Raw genomic sequence first — 24,391 nt, 5'->3', positions numbered from 1 at the left:
AAGAAGAGAGTCTCCCACAAACTTGGGGGAGGCTTCTCCAATTACTTAATGCTTTGCCTGATCATCCTCTTAAGAAAAATGAAATACTTGATATCTTTTATAATGGACTAACCGATTCCTCCAGAGATTACTTAGATAGTTGTGCCGGTTCTGTTTTCAGGGAAAGAACACCAGATGAAGCTGAAATTCTATTGAATAATATGTTGACAAATGAAAATAATTGGACACCTCCGGAGCCAATTCCTGAGCCTATTCCTAAACCAACTCCGAAGAAGAGGGGTATTCTATTTCTCAGTCCTGAAGATATGCAAGAGGCAAAGAAATCTATGAAAGAAAAAGGTATTAGGGCTGAAGACGTTAAGAATTTACCTCCTATTGAAGAAATACATGGTCTTAATTTACCGCCTGTTGAAGAAACATATAATCCAAATCCTTTACCTGTTGAAGAAACTCATGGTCTTGATAACCCGACACAGGTAGTAAAGGTAAATTCTCTCTATAGATATGATAAAGTTGTAATCCCATTTAACAAAGCCCATGCTTAGATGAGTTTGATAAATTTATGGCTAAGCAAGAAGATTTTAATGCTTATTTTGGTAGACAATTGAAAAACAATTCAAATATGCTTGAACACTTGGGTGATTATATGGCTAATTTTAAAGGTGAACTTAAAATTGTTAGTAAACATGCTTCTATGGTTACCACTCAAGTAGAACAAGTACTTAAAGCTCAAAATGATTTACTCAATGAATTGAATAGTAAGAATAATGATAATGTTGTTAGAGTTATGACTAGAACTGGTAGAATGACTCAGGAACCTTTGTATCCTGAAGGCCACCCTAAGAGAATTGAGCAAGATTCTCAGAGAAATAATATAGATGTACCTAGTTCTTCTAAAAAGAAGAAAAAGAAAAATGATAGGACTTTGCATGCTTCTAGTTATCCTATTGTTGAAACACCTGAGAATCCAAATGATATTTCTATTTCTGATGCTGAAACACAATCTGGTAATGAACATGAAACTAGTGATAATGTTAATGATAATGTTCATGATGATGCCCAACCTAGTAATGATAATGATATAGAAATTGAACCTGCTGTTGATCTTGATAAGCCACAATCAAAGAATCAACGTTATGATAAGAAAGATTTTGTTGCTAGGAAACATGGTAAAGAAAGAGAGCCTTGGGTTCAGAAACCCATGCCTTTTCCTCCCAAACCATCCAAGAAAAAGGATGATGAGGATTTTGAGCGCTTTACTGAAATGATTAGACCTATCTTTTTGCGTATGCGATTAACTGATATGCTTAAAACCAATCCTTATGCTAAGTACATGAAAGATATTATTACAAATAAAAGAAAGATGCCGGAAGCTGAAATTTCCACCATGCTTGCTAATTATACTTTTAAGGGTGGAATACCAAAGAAACTTGGAGATCCCGGTGTACCAACTATACCATTCTCCATTAAAAGAAACTATGTTAAAACTGCTTTATGTGATCTTGGAGCCGGTGTTAGTGTTATGCCTCTCTCTTTATATAGTAGACTTGATTTGAATAAGTTGACACCCACTGAAATATCTTTGCAAATGGCTGATAAATCAACTGTTATACCTGTCGGTATTTGTGAGGATGTGCCTGTTGTAGTCGCAAACGTTACTATTTTAACGGACTTTGTTATTCTCGATATTCCCGAGGACGATAGTATGTCTATTATTCTTGGAAGACCCTTTTTGAATACTGCAGGGGCTGCTATTGATTGCACTAAAGGCAATGTCACTTTTCATGTTAATGGTATGAGCATGCGGTACACTTTCCGATGAAACAACCTCAAGTTCATAGTATCAACTCTATTGGAAAAATGCCATCGATTATATTTGGAGGTTTTGAATTTCCTCTTCCTACTGTCAAGAAGTAATATGATATTCTTATTATTGGGGATGTGCATATCCCTGTTGAGGTAACATAGTGTTACTCGAAATTTCTCCGGTTTCATGTTATTCAGAATGAGTTCGTTAACAAGACTTGATCAACCTTGTTAGTGGATTCCTTTTGATGATCATGAGATGGATGAAACTAGAAGACACAACCTTCTGTACCCTCCTTTTACTTTCTGTTATTTATATTAAATGAATTAAAAATAAATATTTTCTGTCTGTTATCTGATTATCCGTGCAATATAAAAATACCTCGAAAATAAAAGTCCTCAAAATGCCCTGAAATTTAAATATGATTTTTTCTAGAATATTTGAGGATTTATGGAACTGAGAACACACCAGGGGGGTCAACCACCTACCCACGAGGGTGGAGGGCGCGCCCACCCCTCTAGGGCGTGCCCCCTGCCTCGTGGGCCCACGGTGGCCCTCCTCCACTTATTCTTTCACCCATACACTTCATCTTCCTCCCACAAACACGAATAACCAGCTCAAACCCAAGTCCAAGCTCGTTTTGCTACCATTTTCGATCTCCTTGCTCAAAGCACCTCTCACAAAACTGCTTGGGGAGATTGTTCCTTGGTATGTGACTCTTCCATTGGTCCAATTAGTTCTGTTCTAGTGCTTTATTCATTACAAATTTTTGCTGCTTAGGTGACCCAGTTCTTGAGCTTGCATGTCAAATTTATATGGTCAAAAGTAGTTTTGATGCATGATATAGGCCCTAGGCACTTGTAGGAGTAGTTGCTATCAATATTATTGACTTTGGTTTACTTTTATTTTGAAGTTACTAAAAAAATTCAGAATTTTTTAGAGGAAGAAATATGCTTAGGAAAATGTTCCAAGGTGGTTCTTCAAGGAAGCAAGGACCCAGGCTTGCAATGCGTGATGCTGATGAAGAGCCACCAAGAAACGCTCCAGTGCGTCCTTGTGAGTGGCCGTCTGAGAACTTTATGGATCGAGCGGGAATTAAGGAAGAATTCAACGCATATTTGTGTAACGCTGATCTTGTGAGCTTCGAGGAAGAGAAGTGCAGCCAGTATCACTATCTCACCAGTACCTTTGTGAGCAGGTTTGAATTTTCAACTTCACGTAATTCTCCAACTGTCCTGTTTGATCTTTATGATAAATCTTACACTATGGACTTAGAGGATTTTACCACTGCTTGCAAACTTCCACAATGGGGTAGTATAAGGGATCCTCGCAAATCTGAATTTAGAGATTTTCTTGCTAGAATAACTGTGGGGGAATCTAGAGATATTACACAAGCTACCATAGGGAGCATTCACTTTCCTGCTATACATTATTTTACTCTCTTCATAGGTAGATGCATTAATGGTAAAGATTAGGCATGTCACATGTGTGTCCCTGATCTTAGTATTCTTAGGAGTGCTGTGTTAGGAGATAAATCATATAATTTGGGAGCCATTGTTGCACGTAGGTTGCATCTTAATAGACTTAATGGAGATTTCTTTGGTGGAATTTATGCAACCCGCATAGCTAATTTTCTTGGTATAGCCATACGCAAAGATGATATTGAATTACCTCCTGCTTATCTAGATTTTAATGCTATGGTTCACCACCAGTTTGTCGAGAGGAACGAATCACCTCTCCAGTATCGACTAATCTTTGACAGAAGTCGCGCTGTCCGTATTACTCTCCCTGCTCCTGCCTTCTTTGATTATCAAGCAAGAGGAGGATATACTATTACCAGAGAGGAGGCAGATGAGTACGAGAGGAGAGAGGAGGCCACTCGTCGCCACGCTGCGGCTCAGCAGGCGATAGCTGCTGCATCGCAGTACGACCCCAGCTACTATTATGGATATCCGCCAGGCTAGCCGTGGCCATAGACCAACTTAGGCCAACAACCTAAGCTTGGGGGAGTACTTATTTCCCATCGACATTACATTTATGTTCACACACTCATTGCTAGATGTCGGTGCTCATACTTTTGCATTGTATCATCCATGCTAGTTTATTTTCCTTTTTATGCTTTCTTCTTGTGTGTTTAATAAACCTTAAGAAAAACAAAAAAAAATAGTTGTAACTTTTAGTTAGTTTAATTTTCATGCTTGTAGTAGTAATTAAAAAGAAAACCCAAAAAGATTTATTGTTCTTCTTTTGCTTGTTGGGAGCTTTCCTATGTAAATAGTTTTATTTCTTTTCTTTTCTTTGGGGGTCGATAGGAGAAGACCATAATTAAATTGTTGAAGTGGCTCTTATATGCATTATTGTTGATCTGACAAAAGATCCAATATTGCCTTGTCTTTTCCTGTTTATTGAATGCCTGCAGATTCCAGCTTAGTCCAATGCACGCGCACTATTATTATTATTCACATCGTTCGGTCGTGCAAATGAAAGGCAATTATGACGATATATGATGGACTGGCTGAGATGAGAAAAGCTGGTATGAACTCGACCTCTTTTGTTTTTGTAAACATGATTAGTTCATCGTTCCTGATTCAGCCTATTATGAATAAACATGTTTGCAATGACAACTAGAGATCATAGTTTCTTATGTCATGCTTGATTAGCTATGAGTTATAATGGTTTACCTTACGTGCCAACATGCTATTAAAATGGTTATGATGTGGTATGATAGGGTGGTATCCTCCTCTGAATGATTTAAGTGACTTGACTTGGCACATGTTCACACATGTAGTTGAAACAAAATCAACATAGCCTTCATGATATTTATGTTCATGGTGGATTATATCCTACTCATGCTTGCATTCGGTGATTATTAATTTTAATGCATGTTCATGACTGTTGTCGCTCTCTAGCTAGTCGCTTCCCAGTCTTTTGCTAGCCTTCACCTGTACTAAGCGGGAACACTGCTTGTGCATCCAAACTCCTTAAACCCCAAAGTTATTCCACATGAGTCCATTATACCTACCTATATACGGTATCTACCTGCCGTTCCAAGTAAATTTGTATGTGCCAAACTCTAAACCTTCAAATAAATATCCTGTTTTGTATGCTCGAATAGCTCATGTATCAACTAGGGCTGTCTGTATCTTCCATGTTAGGCGGGTTATTCTCAAGAGGAGTGGACTCCGCTCCTCACTCACGAGATAAATGGCTGGTCACCGGGATGCCCAGTCCCACGCTTTATGCAAACTAAATCAAAATAATTGCAAACAAAACTCCCCCTGGGACTCTTGTTAGTTGGAGGCACTCATTGTTTCGAGCAAGCCATGGATTGATGCTTGTGGTGGAAGGGGGGTATAAACTTTACCATTCTGTTTGGGAACCGCCTATAATGTGTGTAGCATGGAAGATATTGAAGGAAATATGCCCTAGAGGCAATAATAAAGTTATTATTTATTTCCTTATATCATGATAAAAGTTTATTATTCATGCTAGAATTGTATTAACCGGAAACATAATACATGTATGAATACATAGACAAACAGAGTGTCACTAGTATGCCTCTACTTGACTAGCTCGTTAATCGAAGATGGTTATGTTTCCTAACCATGGACAAAGAGTTTTCATTTGATTAACAGGATCACATCATTAGTTGAATGATCTGATTGACATGACCCATTCCATTAGCTTAGCACCCGATCGTTTAGTATGTTGCTATTGCTTTCTTCATGACTTATACATGTTCCTATGACTATGAGATTATGTAACTCCCGTGTGCCGGAGGAACACTTTATGTGCTACCAAACGTCACAACGTAACTGGGTGATTATAAAGGTGCTCTATAGGTGTCTCCAAAGGTACATGTTGGGTTGACGTATTTCGAGATTAGGATTTGTCACTCCGATCGTCGGAGAGGTATCTCTGGGCCCTCTCGGTAATGCACATCACTTAAGCCCTGCAAGCATTGCAACTAATGAGTTAGTTGCGGGATGATGTATTACGGAACGAGTAAAGAGACTTGCCGGTAACGAGATTGAACTAGGTATTGGATACCGACGATCGAATCTCGGGCAAGTAACATACCGATGACAAAGGGAACAACGTATGTTGTTATGCGGTCTGACCGATAAAAGATCTTCGTAGAATATGTAGGAACCAATATGAGCATCCAGGTTCCGCTATTGGTTATTGACCGGAGACGTGTCTCGGTCATGTCTACATTGTTCTCGAACCCGTAGGGTCCGCACGCTTAAGGTTACGATGACAGTTATATTATGAGTTTATGCATTTTGATGTACCGAAGTTTGTTCGGAGTCCCGGATGTGATCACGGACATGACGAGGAGTCTCAAAATGGTCGAGACATAAATATTGATATATTGGAAGCCTATATTTGGATATCGGAAGTGTTCCGGGTGAAATCGGGATTTTACCGGAGTACCGGGAGGTTACCGGAACCCCCCGGGAGGTACATGGGCCTTAATGGGCCTTAGTGGAAGAAGAGGAGAGGCGGCCAGGGCTGGGCCGCGCGCCCCTCCCCCCTAGTCCGAATAGGACAAGGAGAGAGGGGGCCGGCGCCCCTTCCTTCTCTCTCTCTCTTTTCCCACCTCGCGAATCCTATTCCAACTAGGATTGGGGGAGAAGTCCTACTCCCGGAGGGAGTAGGACTCCTCCTGGCGCGCCCTATGATGGTCGGCCAACCTCCCCCTCTTTAACCTTTATATACGGAGGCAGGGGCACCCCTAGAGACACAAGTTGATCCACGTGATCATATTCTTAGCCGTGTGCGGTGCAACCCTCCACCATAGTCCTCGATAATATTGTAGCGGTGCTTAGGCGAAGCCTTGCGACGGTAGTACATCAAGATCGTCACCACGCTGTCGTGCTGACGGGAACTCTTCCCCGACACTTTGCTGGATCGGAGTCCGGGGATCGTCATCGAGCTGAACGTGTGCTAGAACTCGGAGGTACCGTAGTTTCGGTGCTTGATCGGTCGGACCGTGGAGACGTACGACTACATCAACCAAACGCTTCCGTTGTCGATCTACAAGGGTACGTAGATCACACTCTCCCCTCTCGTTGCTATGCATCACCATGATCTTGCGTGTGCGTAGGATTTTTTTTTTGAAATTACTACGTTCCCCAACAGATATCGCCATCTCTTGGTTGTTATGTTGACAATGAAAGTATACCGCTCAAAATATTATTCACCTCTGTTTCAAAACCGAGCTCTGGCACCTCTACAAATCCCTGCTTCCCTCTACGAAGGGCCTATCTATTTACTTTTATGCTGAGTCATCATCCTCTTATTAAAAATCACCAGTTGGAGAGCACCGCTGTCATTTGCATTCATTACTGTTAGTTTACATTGAGTATGACTTGACTGGATCTCTTCTACCATGAATTACAATGTCTAGTCAGTCCTTGGTCTTTAAAGGTGCTCTGCATTTATGTTTTGCGGTCTCAGAAAGGGCTAGCGAGATGCCACCTTGTTATATCATATTATGATTGTTTTGAGAAAGTGTTGTCATCCGAGATTTATTATTATGGCTCGCTAGTTGATTATGCTATCGATATGAGTAAGCTTAAGACCTATGTGTTATTGCAAATGTGGTTAGTTATAATCTTTGCTGAAAACTTGAATGCTGGCTTTACATATTTACAACAACAAGAGCAAACAGAGTTTGTAAAAGTTTTTCTTTATCACTTTCAGTTTGTCAACTGAATTGCTTGAGGACAAGCAAAGGTTTAAGCTTGGGGGAGTTGATACGTCTCCAACATAACTACTTTTCCAAAAACTTTTGCCCTTGTTTTGGACTCTAACTTGCATGATTTGAATGGAACTAACCTGGACTCTACCATGGTGTTATTTATGTGCAGGAGCAAACGTTCTCCGAATGACCTGAAACTTCACGGAGCCACTTTTCAGAAAATAAGAAAAATACCTGCAAAAGATGAAGGCCAGGGGGTCCACCGTCTCTCCACGAGGGTGGGGGGCGCCTGCCCCCCTAGGGTGTGCCCCCCTACCTCATGGGCCCCATGTTGCCTCTCCGACTCCAACTCCACCTCCATATATTGAGTTTCATGGAGAAAAAAATCAAGGAGAAGAAATCATCGCATTTTACGATACGGAGCCGTCGCCAAGCCCTAAAACCTCTTGGGAGGGCTGATCTGGAGTCCGTTCGGGGCTCCGGAGAGAGGAATCCGTCACCATCGTCATCACCAACCATCCTCCATCACCAATTTCATGATGCTCACCGCCGTGCGTGAGTAATTCCATCGTAGGCTTGCTGGATGGTGATGGGTTGGATGAGATCTATCATGTAATCGAGTTAGTTATGTTAGGGTTTGATCCCTAGTGTCCACTATGTTCTGAGATTGATGTTGCTATGACTTTGCTATGCTTAATGCTTGTCACTAGGGCCCGAGTGCCATGATTTCAGATCTGAACCTATTATGTTTTCGTCAATATATGAGTGTTCTTGATCCTATCTTGCAAGTCTATAGTCACCTATTATGTGTTATGATCCGTTAACCCCGAAGTGACAATAATTGGGATACTTACCAGTGATGACCGTAGTTTGAGGAGTTCATGTATTCACTATGCGTTAATGCTTTGTTCCGGTTCTCTATTAAAAGGAGGCCTTAATATCCCTTAGTTTCCGTAAGGACCCTGCTGCCACGGGATGGTAGGACAAAAGATGTCATGCAAGTTCTTTAACATAAGCACGTATGACTATATTCGGAATACATGCCTACATTATATCAATGAACTGGAGCTAGTTCTGTGTCACCCTAGGTTATGACTGTTACATGATGAACTGCATCCGGCATAATTCTCCATCACTGATCCATTGCCTACGAGCTTTCCATATATTGTTCTTCGCTTATTTACTTTCCCGTTGCTATTGCTATCATCACTACAAAATACCAAAAACATTACTTTTACTACTATTACCTTTTGCTACCGTTATCACTACTATCATATTACTTTGCTACTAAACACTTTGCTGTAGATATTAAGTTTCCAGGTGTGGTTGAATTGACAACTTAGCTGCTAATACTTGAGAATATTCTTTGGCTCCCCTTGTGTCAAATCAATAAATTTGGGTTGAATACTCTACCCTCGAAAACTGTTGCGATCCCATATACTTGTGGGTTATCAGACACCTAACTCTTTACATGGTACTACTACTAGTATAGTATGTACTGTAATTTATCAGCTAGATAAATTGGTACAATGCTATGAAGCTTCCAGCTTCTGTTTCATCTATCTTGCGTCCAAGGTTTCCCGTTGCAACATTTCATCAAATACAAAGGAGACTAACATGCATGCTATTGCATCTCAATGATTGACAGATCATAGCCAATATGTACTCCCTCCGTTCCAAAATAAGTGTCTAAACTTTATGCAAACTTTGTACTACTACTAAAGTTGACACTTATTTTGGAACAGAGACAACTAAAGAAAAAAACGATCCATGCAGTCCCTAGCCCTTGAACCGTAAACCCTAACCAGGCTTTAATTTGCTGGCAATGTTGGAGCTTTCGAAGAAATGAAGGTTTGCAACCCTTTGACCATCGGATCATGTTGTGCAGTTTCACCAAAATCGAGATGAGCATCCCCGTAGCAAAGAAATTGAAGAACCATGATTAGAATAAGGTTACTGGGACTAGTTGATGAGACATAAACTCATCACAAATACAGTATGTAGAAGCCAGTAGAGGTATGTGCGGGGCAAAGAAGTAGAGAAATATCCACATGGAGTGATATGGGCAGCTCGAGCAGTGGTGCAAGCCGGCTGTAAAGGGAGTTGTACCTGATGGATGTCGGGACGTAGCTCAACCTAGAGGAGGGCGGCGGGAGGCGGCAACTGCCCACGACGCGGCAGTGAGCAAGGGACGAAGGCAACCTCACCGGCTTTGTGAGAGAGAACGGCGGGGACCCCTGATCGGGACGTGCCGACAGTGGGTTTTCTCCATCGGCGATGGCGACCGCATCAACAATAAGCATCCACCCCTTCCCCCGGCGGACGTGATCCGCCAGGATGTTAGAGATGTGGGCACAGTCGTTTTGTGCGAGAGAGTGTGAAGAGAGCAACCCCAACAAGCAACCGTGTAGGCTCGTCCTATAAGAGCGAGAACAGAAGCAACACAACAGTCGTGAAGCTAGAAATGATCAAGAAGTGATCCTGAAACTACTTACGCACAAACATAACACAAGAACCGTGTTCACTTCCCGGACTCCGTCAGAAAGAGACCATCACAGCTACACATGCGGTTGATGCATTTTAATTAAGTTAAGTGTCAAGTTCTCTACAACCGAATATTAACAAATTCCCATATGCCACATAACCGCAGACACGGCTCTCGAAAGTTTATACCCTGCAGGGGTGTCCCAACTTAGCCCATCACAAGATCTCACGGTCAACGAAGGATATTCCTTTTCCCGGGAAGACCCGATCAGTCTCGGAATCCCGGTCACAAGACATTTCGACAATGGTAAAACAAGACCAGCAAAGCCGCCCGATGTGCCGACAAATCCCGATAGGAGTCGCACGTATCTCGTTCTCAGGGCACACCGGATGGGCCAGACGTCGGGTTGGCATAGACCCTGGTTGCCCAGGGGGCGCCGGACATCGCCAAGGGTGGACCAACACTCGGAGGAGCACTGGCTCGGGGGGTGTAAATAAAGATGACCCTCGGGCTCCGGAAACCCAAGGGAAAAGGCTTAGGTTGTTAGGAAAATGTAAAACCAAGGTTGGGCCTTGCTGGAGGAGTTTTATTCAAGGCGAACTGTCAAGGGGTTCCCATAACACCCAACCGCGTAAGAACACAAAATCAAGGAACATAACACCGGTATGACGGAAATAGGGCGGCAAGAGTGGAACAAAACACTAGGCATAAGGCCGAGCCTTCCACCATTTACCAAGTATATAGATGCATTGATTAAAATAAGAGATATTGTGATATCCCAACATATCCATGTTCCAACATGGAAAAATCTTCAACTTCACCTGCAACTAGCAACGCTATAAGAGGGGCTGAGCAAAAGCGGTAACTTAGCCAAACAACGGTTTGCTAGGATGGTTGAAAAAGGTTAGAGGCTATCATGGCAATTTGGGAGGCTTGATAAACAAGTGGTAGGTAGCACGACATAGCGGTAGAGCGAACAACTAGCAAGCAAAGATAGAAGTGATATCGAGGGTATGGTCATCTTGCCTGAGATCCCGCAAGGAAGAAGAACAAGTCCAAGAAGAAGACAAACGGACGTAGTCGAACGGATCCTCACAACTCCGGAACGAAACCGAAGCTAACGAGAGAATCAACCTGGAAAGAAGCAAGCAACATAGTAAACAACCATCACATAAACATGGCATGATGCACAACCAAGTATGATGCATGTCGGGTTTAATGAGGCATGGCATGGCAAAGTGCAACAAACAACACTACAAGTTAAGTGGAGCTCAATATGCAACGAGTTGCATATTGACGAAACACCACATGACTTATTTAGTTCTCTCCCATTTATGTACCCAACAAAATTAAATGTTATTAGACATGGCAAGGGGTGAAGCATATGAAAACTACCTATCTAGGCAAGTTTAAATGAGGCCGGAAATAACAAACAACAAATCCGGAAAATCCTCATATGCAATTTTATGGATTAGCTATTGTTCTACCCTAAACCATATTTTAGAGTTGTTAAACATGCAAAGTAGGTACATCATGTTAATCTATGCATTTTCCACCCCATTTACATATAAAGTTTGTTAAGTTTGGAGCTACGGTTATTTAGTTATGAAATAAAGCATTTTAATATGTCATTGGAGCAAATTAATGCCAACAACAGTTTAAACATTTTAAACATATATGAAAGTGGCATATTATGAAACTACACAAAATTCTAAGCATTTTTCATATATGACATGTTTCATTTGGATGCATGGTTCAAAAGTTATTAGTAATTCGAAATAGGGGCAGTTCTATAAATATGCAATGTTCTCGGAATTTAACAAATCGCTAACAACGAGAAAAAACGAACGGGCCGAAACTGAGACAGACTGGGCCTCACCAGAGGGGTTCAGCCCAGGTAGGCGAGGCAGGCCGGCGGGCCGGTGGTTGCGTTGCTGGGCCTTCGGGGGAGTGTCAGCCCACGTGGGGTCGTCGGCGTCCTCCCGAACGGGGACGAGGCTGGCAACGCCGGTGGAAGAGAAAGGCGTCCGCGTGTGGCTTCCCGGTGGTCGAACGGCGAGGGGGCGAGGGAAACGGCAGAGGAGGACGGGAGCTGGCGGATCTGGGCATGGGACCTCCGGATCTGGCGTCGGAGGTGGTCGGCGGCGCTCGGGGTGACCGCTCCGGCGAGAAGATCCCGGTGACGGCGGCATGCTCCTGCGGGCAGAGAGAGAGGCCTCGGGTGAGGGGGGAGGAGAGAAAAGAGAAGAAGGACGTGAGGCAGGGCTCTGGCCAGACCTGGGGGCGGCGGCGAGGCCCTCCGGTGGCCGGCGTCGAGGTCGCCGAAGAGGCACGGAGGAAGGGCGGCCTGATCGGGTGCCCGGGGTGCACGGTTGCCTGCGGGCTTTGGCGGCGCAACGTGGGCTTCCTCCGGGCCCAGATCTGGCTCGGGGCGGGCCTGTTGCGGGCCGTGGGAAGGTGGGAGGAGGCCAGGGCGATGGGGCCGACTCTGGATGGCCAGAGCGGCGGCTGGTGGCGGCACTCGCTCGCTTGTAACTACCAAGTGGCGGCGGCTGGATGGCCAGTGATGAAAACGAGGAGGGGGGACGGCTGACTGCGGAATTTGAGGAGGGGGGTAGGAAGAAGGCCAAAAATGGACTAGGGGTGTCCATATATAGCAGGAGGAGCTAGGGTTGGGGGTTTTGCTCCGTTTTGGAGCCGTTCGATCGCCATCGGACGGTCCGGAGCGGAAGGGGTAGGTAGGTGGGCGAGATGGACTATGTAGAGGGGCTTGGGCTGAGAGGAGAGGAAAGAAGGCAGCCCGACAACCGTTTCTGGAGACCGAAAATGTCCGACGTTTGACCGGCTATAATGCCGCTATAAGTTTAACGGCTGGGCTATCAAACGAGCTCCGAATGCGATGAAACTTGGCAGGCGGCCTACCTACAACGTATCAAGACCGCATGCCAACTCTCATCCCATTCCAAGAACATTTTCCAGCCACTTATAAAATACTAATCCGGACGTGCCGCGGGCGCGTGCGAGTGTGTCTGGGCTCAGAACGGACAACAGAAAGGACTAGGAGACCCGGATGGATGCAAGTTTTGAAAACATGATGATGCAATGCTCATGATGACATGGCAATATGCAACACGCAAGCGAATGGCAAAGCAACAACAACGAATAACTGGAAGACACCTGGCACAATGGTCTCGGGGCGTTACAACACTCCACCACTACAAGAGGATCTCGTCCCGAGATCTAGGATGGCACCGGGGGAAACGAAAGAGGAAGGGGAAGAGGTAAAACTAAGTTGCTTCTTCGACAAATGAGTGAAACCAAAGAACCTTGCGAGGTTGAACAAATTGAAAGAAAAATACAACAAAGATGAACAAAGTTTAAAACACTCCGTTAGAAAAGAGGAACAAGGAACATTACGGGAACCTTGTAGGTTGAAAGACATAAGAAAAAGGGTTGCAATGGACAAGAAGTACATGCAAGAACTCCGGTTAGAAGAGGAATGATAGACACAACACTCCGGTTAAAACAAGATAGAGAAGGAATAAGAATGATATAATTTGGACAGCACTCTGACTGTAAATGGAAGGAATTCAACATGAACTTGACAAGATGAGAGATACTTGATAAGATCGACAACACACTGTCTCCGGAACTATTGAAAGCATGGCACAAGGGGTAAGAAAGATTTCAGACGGCACTCCGGTTGAGAAGGGAGGCAAAACTTGATAAGATGAGAGAACTTTAATGAAGGACACGACACTCCGGTTGAATGGATAAGCAAAAAGGAAAGAACATGATCTTTGACAAAAATGGGATGATGATTGAAGAGAGCATCATCGCTATGCCTCCGGAATGAAAGAATGGAAGTTGAATCGTTGGAAAGAAAAGAATTGAGAAGAAAATGACAACTTCTGCCACAAATGAGGTTGGAAAACACCCTTCCAAGAAGGTTATAACGGAGTTGTTGGAAAACCACCAACAAAATGAATAAGCTTGTAGTGGTCTTATGGAAAACATCCCAAAATTATGAGGTGAAATTCTGCCACTAACGAAAACAATAGATTGAATTGACATCAACAAGGAGATGAGAAGCTTATTTCATCGAAAGGATAAATGAAGAAATTGGATCATTTATAAGCACCATAAATAGCAAAAATCCTTAGGGAAAGCTTTAGGTGAAATATAACCCAATATAACTCCAAAGAAGAGATTGATGGATTGCAAAGGATCTCATGAACGAATTGAAAATGATGGGTTTAAAATATGTCATTCCGGACAACTTGTGAATCATGAAACACGAAGGGAAATTATCATCAATGACATAACACCACCTCAAAAGATAAGGTAGGAAGAATTGCACTTCGGAATGCAAGATGAAGAATGCTTGAACTCCTCAAAAAAAACATGTGTTGAGCACCATGTTTATTTGAGAGTATAGCTTGGCGGATCTTAACTCCGAGAGAAAAATCTTGAAGAACAATTGAAGAATGAAAAGAATCCTTGATGAGCCACCATGTTGAGTCTCCATGAAGAACTCCGGTAAATAAAAGGATGATAGAAAGAAAGAGAAGTTGAAAACACAAGGTTAAGCCTTGCGATGATTTGATGGAGCTTCGCGACGATATAACCGAGAAAACTTAGAACTACGGAAAAGAAAAGATGAAGCATCTCGAACCGAGAAATGTGACATGATGAACAACTCTGGAAAGAAGAAACTAGATCACTTGGATGAAACAAGAATAAGAGTTATGTTATGCTTATCCTTCATCAACTTAACTTGGTGACTAATAAAGGATTTTTGCACACCACTTATTCTCGTTGAAAAAGATTAAGGAGAGATATAGCGCAACTTGGGAAGGACTTCAATGAACCACCAGTAGGATTTGGAAAGAACGAATGAACTGATATGATAACGAAGGAAGAGAAATCTTGAATGAACCACCATAAGAATTGAAAACGAATGAAGAAAAGATAATGAATCACCGGGAGGAATTATAAAACGAATGAAGATACTTGAAGCAATTTAGATACAAGAGAAACGAAGAGATCATGAACTGACTACAGAATACTTGAGCGATGCACCGGTAAGATTTGGAGAATGCGAGCTGAAAGCTAAAATGAATACTTCTGAGATGATGGGCTCCGGAGAATCAAACTGAAAAGACTCCTGAATTGCTCCGGATGAGTGAAAAGAATTCTCACAATCGAAAACAATTATGAGAGGATGGCATGAAGTTAGAACCATGAATCTTCACGAGAATGGACCAAGATTTTAGGAGAAATCTCTTGCTTGGTCTTCAAATGTTGAGAATGATGATGAGAACCACCATGACAAATGATGAGACACTCCGGAACAATGAAGAATAGAAATGTTGAACCAACGATGAAAAGAATTTGAAAGATCTTGGTGCAAGACATTTGACTGATGATAACTCATTCTTACGTCAAACTTGGAAAAGAATTTGAGAATAACTCCAGAAAAAGAAGAGTCAGGTAAGATCCTGGGAAAAGACCTATGGGTTAGGGCCCATTCAAAAGATACATCGTTGAACGATTACTTGGAAGAGAGATTGCATGGGTTAAATTAAATGGCTTGAATGAGATTACAACCTCGAAAGAGCTTGAATGAATGCAGAGTGGAAACACGAATCTTCGAGATATCTTCAGCACTCCGGAACAAATTGAATAGCAAGCAGGGAATGATTATGAGGTGCACCGGCATGGAAAAGCATTTGGAGCAAGGAAAAGGATATGATCAACAAAGCTTGAATTGAATCCACCGGAGAAGAAAACGAGTGAAGAGTGACGAACTTGGAGCTCCCTTAGCATCTTCATAAGAAACACCGGGTAAAACATTGAAAGAAAAGACTAAAGAGACTTCTCACAAATAAAAGGATACATGATTAAGAAATTTGAATCCTTGAAGAAAAAGGGTGGGAGGGCGGGAAGACAAAGGCAACTTGGAGCAGATGGAAGGGAACAAACACCGTTGAGAGAACTGAGAGGTGATCTTGCGAATGTTGAAATGATCGGATCCACTTGAAGGGAAGCAGGCCGATTAGAAAAGAATTAACATGACAACCTCGATGATCAAGAAGGATTGGTATTCACATAGAAGTATGAGAACACCGCTTAGGAAAAGGTATGGAATCAACACTTAACATTGAAGCAACTCGAATACCACAAACCAAAACAAAACAAAGGATTGGCTTGCAAAATAAGCCGGAAACAAACATATGACAGATCCCATATCATATCATGTGTCTATTGGAAAGAATTCCTACGTGAGACTTGAATTCCCACTTATAAACTCCCAAAACTTTCTGGTTATGCAATCAGGTGTTGGGGATACAGGGGAAGCATAATATCTCACCCAAACTAACAATCCCTACATCCATCTGTATCCATCCTTCAACACATAACCAAGAAACCTTCGGAAATCATGTACCTCAACCTTCGAAAAGCATCCGTTATACGATTTATGGCAATACTCCCAAACTCCCGCCCCAGTACTAGGTGGCGTCGAGGTTATCTCACCAACAACTGCATAAAAGAGATTTTCGATGTCGGCGAACTCAGGTATTCCAGAACTGCAACGATAAAATTGTGACGACAACACCTCGGAGCTCAACTCCCCGGGACACTGCCACAACCCCTAAATGTCAGGAGGCACCAAGAACAATGTTCTCGTCACAAGACTATCGGAACGACTCCAAGATACCCGCGTGATCCTAAAAAAATCGTGAAATTTGAGGAGAGAAGAGTCAAAACTTCTACGCCAGGAGGCCTCACCAGAGCGACGAAGGGACTGAGGAGTAAAAAGAATCCTACTCTCCGATATATATATATATATATATAATCCTAAGACTCAAAACATTTTGTTCTAGACTCAACAACGTCAGCGATTCGATCAAGCAGGGGGCTCCTAAGTCGGGGATGGCTCTGATTACCAACTTGTAACACCCACAATGCGGCTATATCTCCCACGTGTCGGGGCATGACTTAGAGGCATAGCCGCATGATAGGCTTGTCGCAAGAGGGGTAATCTTCACACAACCCATGTACTAAATAAGAATGGGATAAAGAGTTGGCTTACAATCGCCACTTCACACAAATACAAGTAAACATACATCATCCAGAGTACAATCAAGGTCTGACTATGGAACCAAAAAAAAGAAGACAACCCCAAATGTTAGATCCCCGATCGTTCCAACTAGGCTCCACTACTAATCAACCGGAAAAGACACAAAACAACGATCAAGATCTTCATTGAGCTCCCACTTGAGCTCGGTTGCGTCACCTGCACTGGTATCATCGGCACCTACAATTGTTTGGAAGTATCTGTGAGTCACGAGTACTCAGCAATCTCACACCCGTGAGATCAAGACTATTTAAGCCTATGGGTAGGGGAAGGTAGTGAGGTGGAGTTGCAGCAAGCACTAAGCATATATGGTGGCTAACATACGCAAATAAGAGCGAGAACAGAAGCAACACAACAGTCGTGAAGCTAGAAGTGATCAAGAAGTGATCCTGAAACTACTTACGCACAAACATAACACAAGAACCGTGTTCAATTCCCGGACTCTGGCGAAAATATTAACAAATTCCCATATGCCACATAACCGCAGGCACGGCTCTCGAAAGTTTATGCCCTGCAGGGGTGTCCCAACTTAGCCCATCACAAGATCTCACGGTCAACGAAGGATATTCCTTTTCCCGGGAAGACCCGATCAGTCTCGGAATCCCGGTCACAAGACATTTCGACAATGGTAAAACAAGACCAGCAAAGCCGCCCGATGTGCCGACAAATCCCGATAGGAGTCGCACGTATCTCGTTCTCAGGGCACACCGGATGGGCCAGACGTCGGGTTGGCATAGACCCTGGTTGCCCAGGGGGCGCCGGACATCGCCAAGGGTGGACCAACACTCGGAGGAGCACTGGCCCGGGGGGTGTAAATAAAGATGACCCTCGGGCTCCGGAAACCCAAGGGAAAAGGCTTAGGTTGTTAGGAAAATGTAAAACCAAGGTTGGGCCTTGCTGGAGGAGTTTTATTCAAGGCGAACTGTCAAGGGGTTCCCATAACACCCAACCGCGTAAGAACACAAAATCAAGGAACATAACACCGGTATGACGGAAATAGGGCGGCAAGAGTGGAACAAAACACTAGGCATAAGGCCGAGCCTTCCACCATTTACCAAGTATATAGATGCATTGATTAAAATAAGAGATATTGTGATATCCCAACATATCCATGTTCCAACATGGAAAAATCTTCAACTTCACCTGCAACTAGCAACGCTATAAGAGGGGCTGAGCAAAAGCGGTAACTTAGCCAAACAACGGTTTGCTAGGATGGTTGAAAAAGGTTAGAGGCTATCATGGCAATTTGGGAGGCTTGATAAACAAGTGGTAGGTAGCACGACATAGCGGTAGAGCGAACAACTAGCAAGCAAAGATAGAAGTGATATCGAGGGTATGGTCATCTTGCCTGAGATCCCGCAAGGAAGAAGAACAAGTCCAAGAAGAAGACAAACGGACGTAGTCGAACGGATCCTCACAACTCCGGAACGAAACCGAAGCTAACGAGAGAATCAACCTGGAAAGAAGCAAGCAACATAGTAAACAACCATCACATAAACATGGCATGATGCACAACCAAGTATGATGCATGTCGGGTTTAATGAGGCATGGCATGGCAAAGTGCAACAAACAACACTACAAGTTAAGTGGAGCTCAATATGCAACGAGTTGCATATTGACGAAACACCACATGACTTATTTAGTTCTCTCCCATTTATGTACCCAACAAAATTAAATGTTATTAGACATGGCAAGGGGTGAAGCATATGAAAACTACCTATCTAGGCAAGTTTAAATGAGGCCGGAAATAACAAACAACAAATCCGGAAAATCCTCATATGCAATTTTATGGATTAGCTATTGTTCTACCCTAAACCATATTTTAGAGTTGTTAAACATGCAAAGTAAGTACATCATGTTAATCTATGCATTTTCCACCCCATTTACATATAAAGTTTGTTAAGTTTGGAGCTACGGTTATTTAGTTATGAAATAAAGCATTTTAATATGTCATTGGAGCAAATTAATGCCAACAACAGTTTAAACATTTTAAACATATATGAAAGTGGCATATTATGAAACTACACAAAATTCTAAGCATTTTTCATATATGACATGTTTCATTTGGATGCATGGTTCAAAAGTTATTAGTAATTCGAAATAGGGGCAGTTCTATAAATATGCAATGCTCTCAGAATTTAACAAATCGCTAACAACGGGAAAAAACGAATGGGCCAAAACTGAGACGGACTGGGCCTCACCAGAGGGGTTCAGCCCAGGTAGGCGAGGCAGGCCGGCGGGCCGGTGGTTGCGTTGCTGGGCCTTCGGGGGAGTGTCAGCCCATGTGGGGTCGTCAGCGTCCTCCCGAACGGGGACGAGGCCGGCGACGCCGGTGGAAGAGAAAGGCGCCAGCGTGTGGCTTCTCGGCGGTCGAACGGCAAGGGGGTGAGGGAAACGGTAGAGGAGGACGGGAGCGGGCGGATCCGGGCATGGGACCTCCGGATCCGGCGTCGGAGGTGGTCGGCGGCGCTTGGGGTGACCGCTCCGGCGAGAAGATCTCGGCGACGGCGGCGTGCTCCTGCGGGCAGAGAGAGAGAGGCCTCGGGTGAGGGGGAGGAGAGAAAAGAGAAGAAGGACGCGAGGCAGGGCTTTGGCCGGAGCTGGGGGCAGCGGCGGGGCCCTCCGGTGGCCGGCGTCGAGGTCGCCGGAGAGGCATCGAGGAAGGGCGGCGTGATCGGGTGCTCGGGGCGAGCGGGTGCCTGCGGACTTCGGCAGCGCAACATGGGCTTCCTCCGGGCCCAGATCTGGCCCGGGGCGGGCCTGTTGCGGGCCGTGGGAAGGTGGGAGGAGGCCAGGGCGATGGGGCCGACTCTGGATGGCCAGAGCGGCGGCTGGGGGCGGCACTCGCTCGCTTGTAACTACCAAGTGGCGGCGGCTGGATGGCCAGTGATGAAAACGAGGAGGGGGGACGGCTGACTGCGGAATTTGAGGAGGGGGGTAGGAAGAAGGCCAAAAATGGACTAGGGGTGTCCATATATAGCAGGAGGAGCTAGGGTTGGGGGTTTTGCTCCGTTTCGGAGCCGTTCGATCACCATCGGACAGTCCGGAGCAGAGGGGGTAGGTAGGTGGGCTAGATGGACTGTGTAGAGGGGCTTGGGATGAGAGGAGAGGAAAGAAAGCAGCCCGGCAACCGTTTCCGGAGACCGAAAACGTCCGACGTTTGACCGGCTATAATGCCGCTATAAGTTTAACGGTTGGGCTATCAAACGAGCTCTGAATGCGATAAAACTTGGCAGGCGGCCTACCTACAACATAACAAGACCGCACGCACACTCTCATCACATTCCGAGAACATTTTCCGGCCACTTATAAAATACTAATCCGGACGTGTCGCGGGCGCGTGCGAGTGTGTCTGGGCTCAGAACGGACAACGGAAAGGACTGGGAGACTCGGATGGATGCAAGTTTTGAAAACATGATGATGCAATGCACATGATGACATGGCAAGATGCAACAGCAAGCGAATGATAAAGCAACAACATCGAATAACTGTAAGACACCTGCGCAACGGTCTCAGGGCGTTACAAGGAAACCCAACACCGGCTGGCTACGTCTCGCACGGGAGCTCGATCGGCTTCAGTAAGTAGCAGTGATCGATCGCTCGGGTTCAGTTAGCAGCAACAATGAGGAATCGCTCGGGTTCAGTTAACAGCCAAGGGTTCGATCACTCGGGTTCAGTAACGTAGCTAGCAGTGTGATCGCTCGGGTTCAGTTAGCCAACGCCTCGCACACATGCGCGTAGACGAGAGAAACACACAAACCATACTGCATCGCTCGGCCCCGACCACCCACCGTGACCGGGAACTCCCCGATATTTTCCTCACCCTCGCTTCTATCACGATTTTTCTGTCATGGACGGCCCAAATAATGTCATGCAGGTACGTCTCTGGCCCGCCGAGGACAGAAAACCCATTTTCTGTCATGATTTTTTGTCATAGAAGTAGGAGTCCGCCACATATATGATAATACATGTTTTTGTCACAGTTATCGTCATAGAAGTGTGATAAGCATGACATATTTTTTTCGTTCGGGCCAAAATGTCAAGGATGTGTCTTTTTTTGTAGTGCGACTAGGTACAAAAGCTGACTACTCAAGAGAAATCGCCTCTGGAAGAGAAACTTTCAGTCGATTCGTGGGAAGCTTTGAAGTGATTTTGTCTTAATTTTTTTGGACCGGATATCTTGGGAATTAAAACGATGAATGTCCTTTTTATTTAATTCAATGAGTCATCTCCATTAAGAACCCGCATTACAATACATATCACCTCATCACCATAAAGGTCCCAATGTCGCTGAAAAAATGTGCTGGAAAACCATCGGGCCCGGGAGCCTTTGTTGGGAACATCTGGAATAGGGCCATCTTGACCCACCCCTTAGTGTACTCTTTATTCAGCAAAACATTCATATTAGATGTTACTTTTGTCGGTATGACATACAATACCTCCTCCATACCTATTGTACCTTCTGACAAATATAGGTTTGCATGTCGCATAACTGCCAGTTCAGCTTGGTTATCACACACACACACACACACTACCTTAGCATGAGTCAATTTCATGATACAGTTTTTACTTCTACACGCAGAAGTTTTTCTATGGATTTTTTGTGTTACTGTCCCCCTCTGCAAGCCACTTGACACGAGATCATTGTCTCCACATCACTTCTTCCCTAAACAGAAGATCAATTAGCCTTTTCTCCACCACTTTTTCTTCATTAGTCGGTCCTACCCAATTCCGATCAGCTCGAAGATCCACAATCTTATGCTTTAGTTTTCCAATCTCTTGATGAACAGCCCCAAATGATTTGCATTACTGCCCTTAAGACTAGCAACGACCGAGGTAAGCTTTGTTGTCATGCCTGATACGTTTGAGCACTTCGACATCGCCTTCCAGGCTTCTTCCAAAACTCCTTCAAAACCCCCATGTGATTCCCACATACACTGATATCTGAAGGGCTTCTCCCACGTTGTGCGCACACTATTTGTATCCATCTCATTCACCAATAGGATGGAGCAATGGTCAGGTTTTACCGCTGTAAGATCCTCTACTGAAGCAAAAGGGAACCGTTTCGACCACTCGGCCGTCCCCAACACATGATCAAGTCGAACCTTACAGTAGTCTCCACACCTAACTTTCTTCTCAATCGTCCAGTCTACTCCACTATAACCAATGTTCGATAAAGCACATAAGTCAGCGAAAGTCCTATTCTTCTCCCGAGCTCAAATGCTCCCTTATCAATAGTAAAATAAAAATAGTAAAAAAATCAAAAAAAATCTGATTTTTTGTGATAAACATTGACAAATATTTTGTACGCTTGAAAATTTTCAGCACAAAAGACATCTGTTAAAGGCGTGACATGAATAACAAAATCACCACTCCAAAATGTTTTCAAAACTAGTATTTTTGGAACAACGATTTTGTTTTTTTGGCCATGACTTCCACGAATGTCTTTTCGTGCTGAAATTTTGCAAGCATACAAAATATTTGTGAAATTTTACCACAAAAAAATTGAGCTCGGGAGTAGATACTCCATGTCCATAAGTCAACCGCCTCCGTGAAAGCAACAAACTGAGAACTATCCCTTTCATTCGGACCTAATTATTCCTCTGAGTGGAAACATTAATTTAAAGCACCAATACATGCCCACAACAGCGTGCTCATACTCCGGAGGAACTTCATCATATGCCAAGTTAGATATCTCGAACTTCTATTAGTTTCACCGTAGAAGCAAGTAAGGCACCACCGTTCCTCACCGGGTTCAGTAATAACACAATCAATATGGTACTTTGATTCATTTTTTATCTCAAGCTCAATATTGTTCTTCCAAAAACACAGACCACCACTTCTCTAGATACAACATAGCTTCGATCATACCCCAATGATACCACAATCCTTCCACTAACGTCTTCGCAATTTGCATTTCCGCAATGCAAAGAATCGACGGTGCACTTGCCCTCGCGAGATCACGAAGCTCGTTGACCGTCGCCGGATCGCCAATCCTGCGACATTTTAGAATAATGTCCTCATTGGGCTTGGTGGCCCTCCACCTGGGACAACACCACCACTCTCGGCAGGAGTAGCTCACCAATTCCTTGCAAAAATTCAATCCCACGCACACTAAATTGAATCTATCAAGAAGATCAGGCAGTACAACTTATCCTACTACGATGCCATCTGAAGCGCACAAAAACTTGTAGTGGAGATAGAGAACCAGCGACAACACATCAGGGCATCGACCCGAGACAGCAAACGCCGTCCCGATGCCGCCGCGGCGGCGGACCAACAGAAAACCTAGTCCCCGTGCCGCCGCCAACAAGGGATATAAGAGGTGCTTGTTTGCAAGTTCGGCTGCTGTATGTAGGGATGAAAATAGAGCGGAAACTTTTTGCTTTCCTGGCGAAAAAATGAAAATGGAGAGGAAAAATGGAAGCGAAAATGAAAACGGAACGATGTTTTCCAATGGAACAAGCGCGAAAATGGAATTTTACTTTCTATTAACATGGAACTTTCCGTTTTGTGGTGCGACACTTTTTCTCTCCGTCTTCATCGCTAGTTGTACGCATCGGCAGTTACTTTTTTTCTAGAGTCCCCCGTTGAATGGGTCGCTGCCCAGACCAGTAACATGTGTGATGCCCATAGCTTTGCGAAGCGAGGGAGCCTGACCCATGTGAATTTGCTTGCTTGCTCTTCCCTGGTACAGAGCTGGCCAAACGGGTCGGCCCGGCCCGGCCTGGCCCAACACGTTCTAAGCGTGTCTGGCTCGGCCCGGCCCATAGGGGCACGATTAGTAAGCGGGTCGTGTCGTGCCGGCCCATGTGCTGTGCCGAGCAGCCCAGGCACAGCCGCTTAGTTAATCGGACCGGCCCATCGACACGCCAGACACGGTTAGCCCGTGTACTTCCGTCCTGCTGGGCCGTATTTCGGCTTTTTTTTTTTACTATTTGAGGTGTTTTATATGTAGCCTATAAATCTCTACCTAATAATAAAGCACGTAGGATTTCTATCCGTCCGTCGCACCGTTTTACAAAAAAGCCCCTGCGTTTTCATGAAATCAATCCGCAGTCCGAATTTAAGTCACTCCGAACCGTTATTTTACAGTTTTTCGGAAATTCCCCTGACGTTTTAGGTATTCCATCCGCGGATCATATTTAAGTCAAATAAATGCTTTTCTAAACCATCCATATCTTTTAAACTGTAACTCCGATTTAAACATGTTATATATGAAATTTGATTAGAAAAATATGTAGACTATGT

Source organism: Triticum urartu, chromosome 4A (genome assembly GCF_056163025.1).
Source record: "Triticum urartu cultivar PI428250 chromosome 4A, HENAU_Tu73, whole genome shotgun sequence".
NCBI lineage: Eukaryota > Viridiplantae > Streptophyta > Magnoliopsida > Poales > Poaceae > Triticum > Triticum urartu.
Note: the sequence above shows the minus strand (reverse complement) of the source record.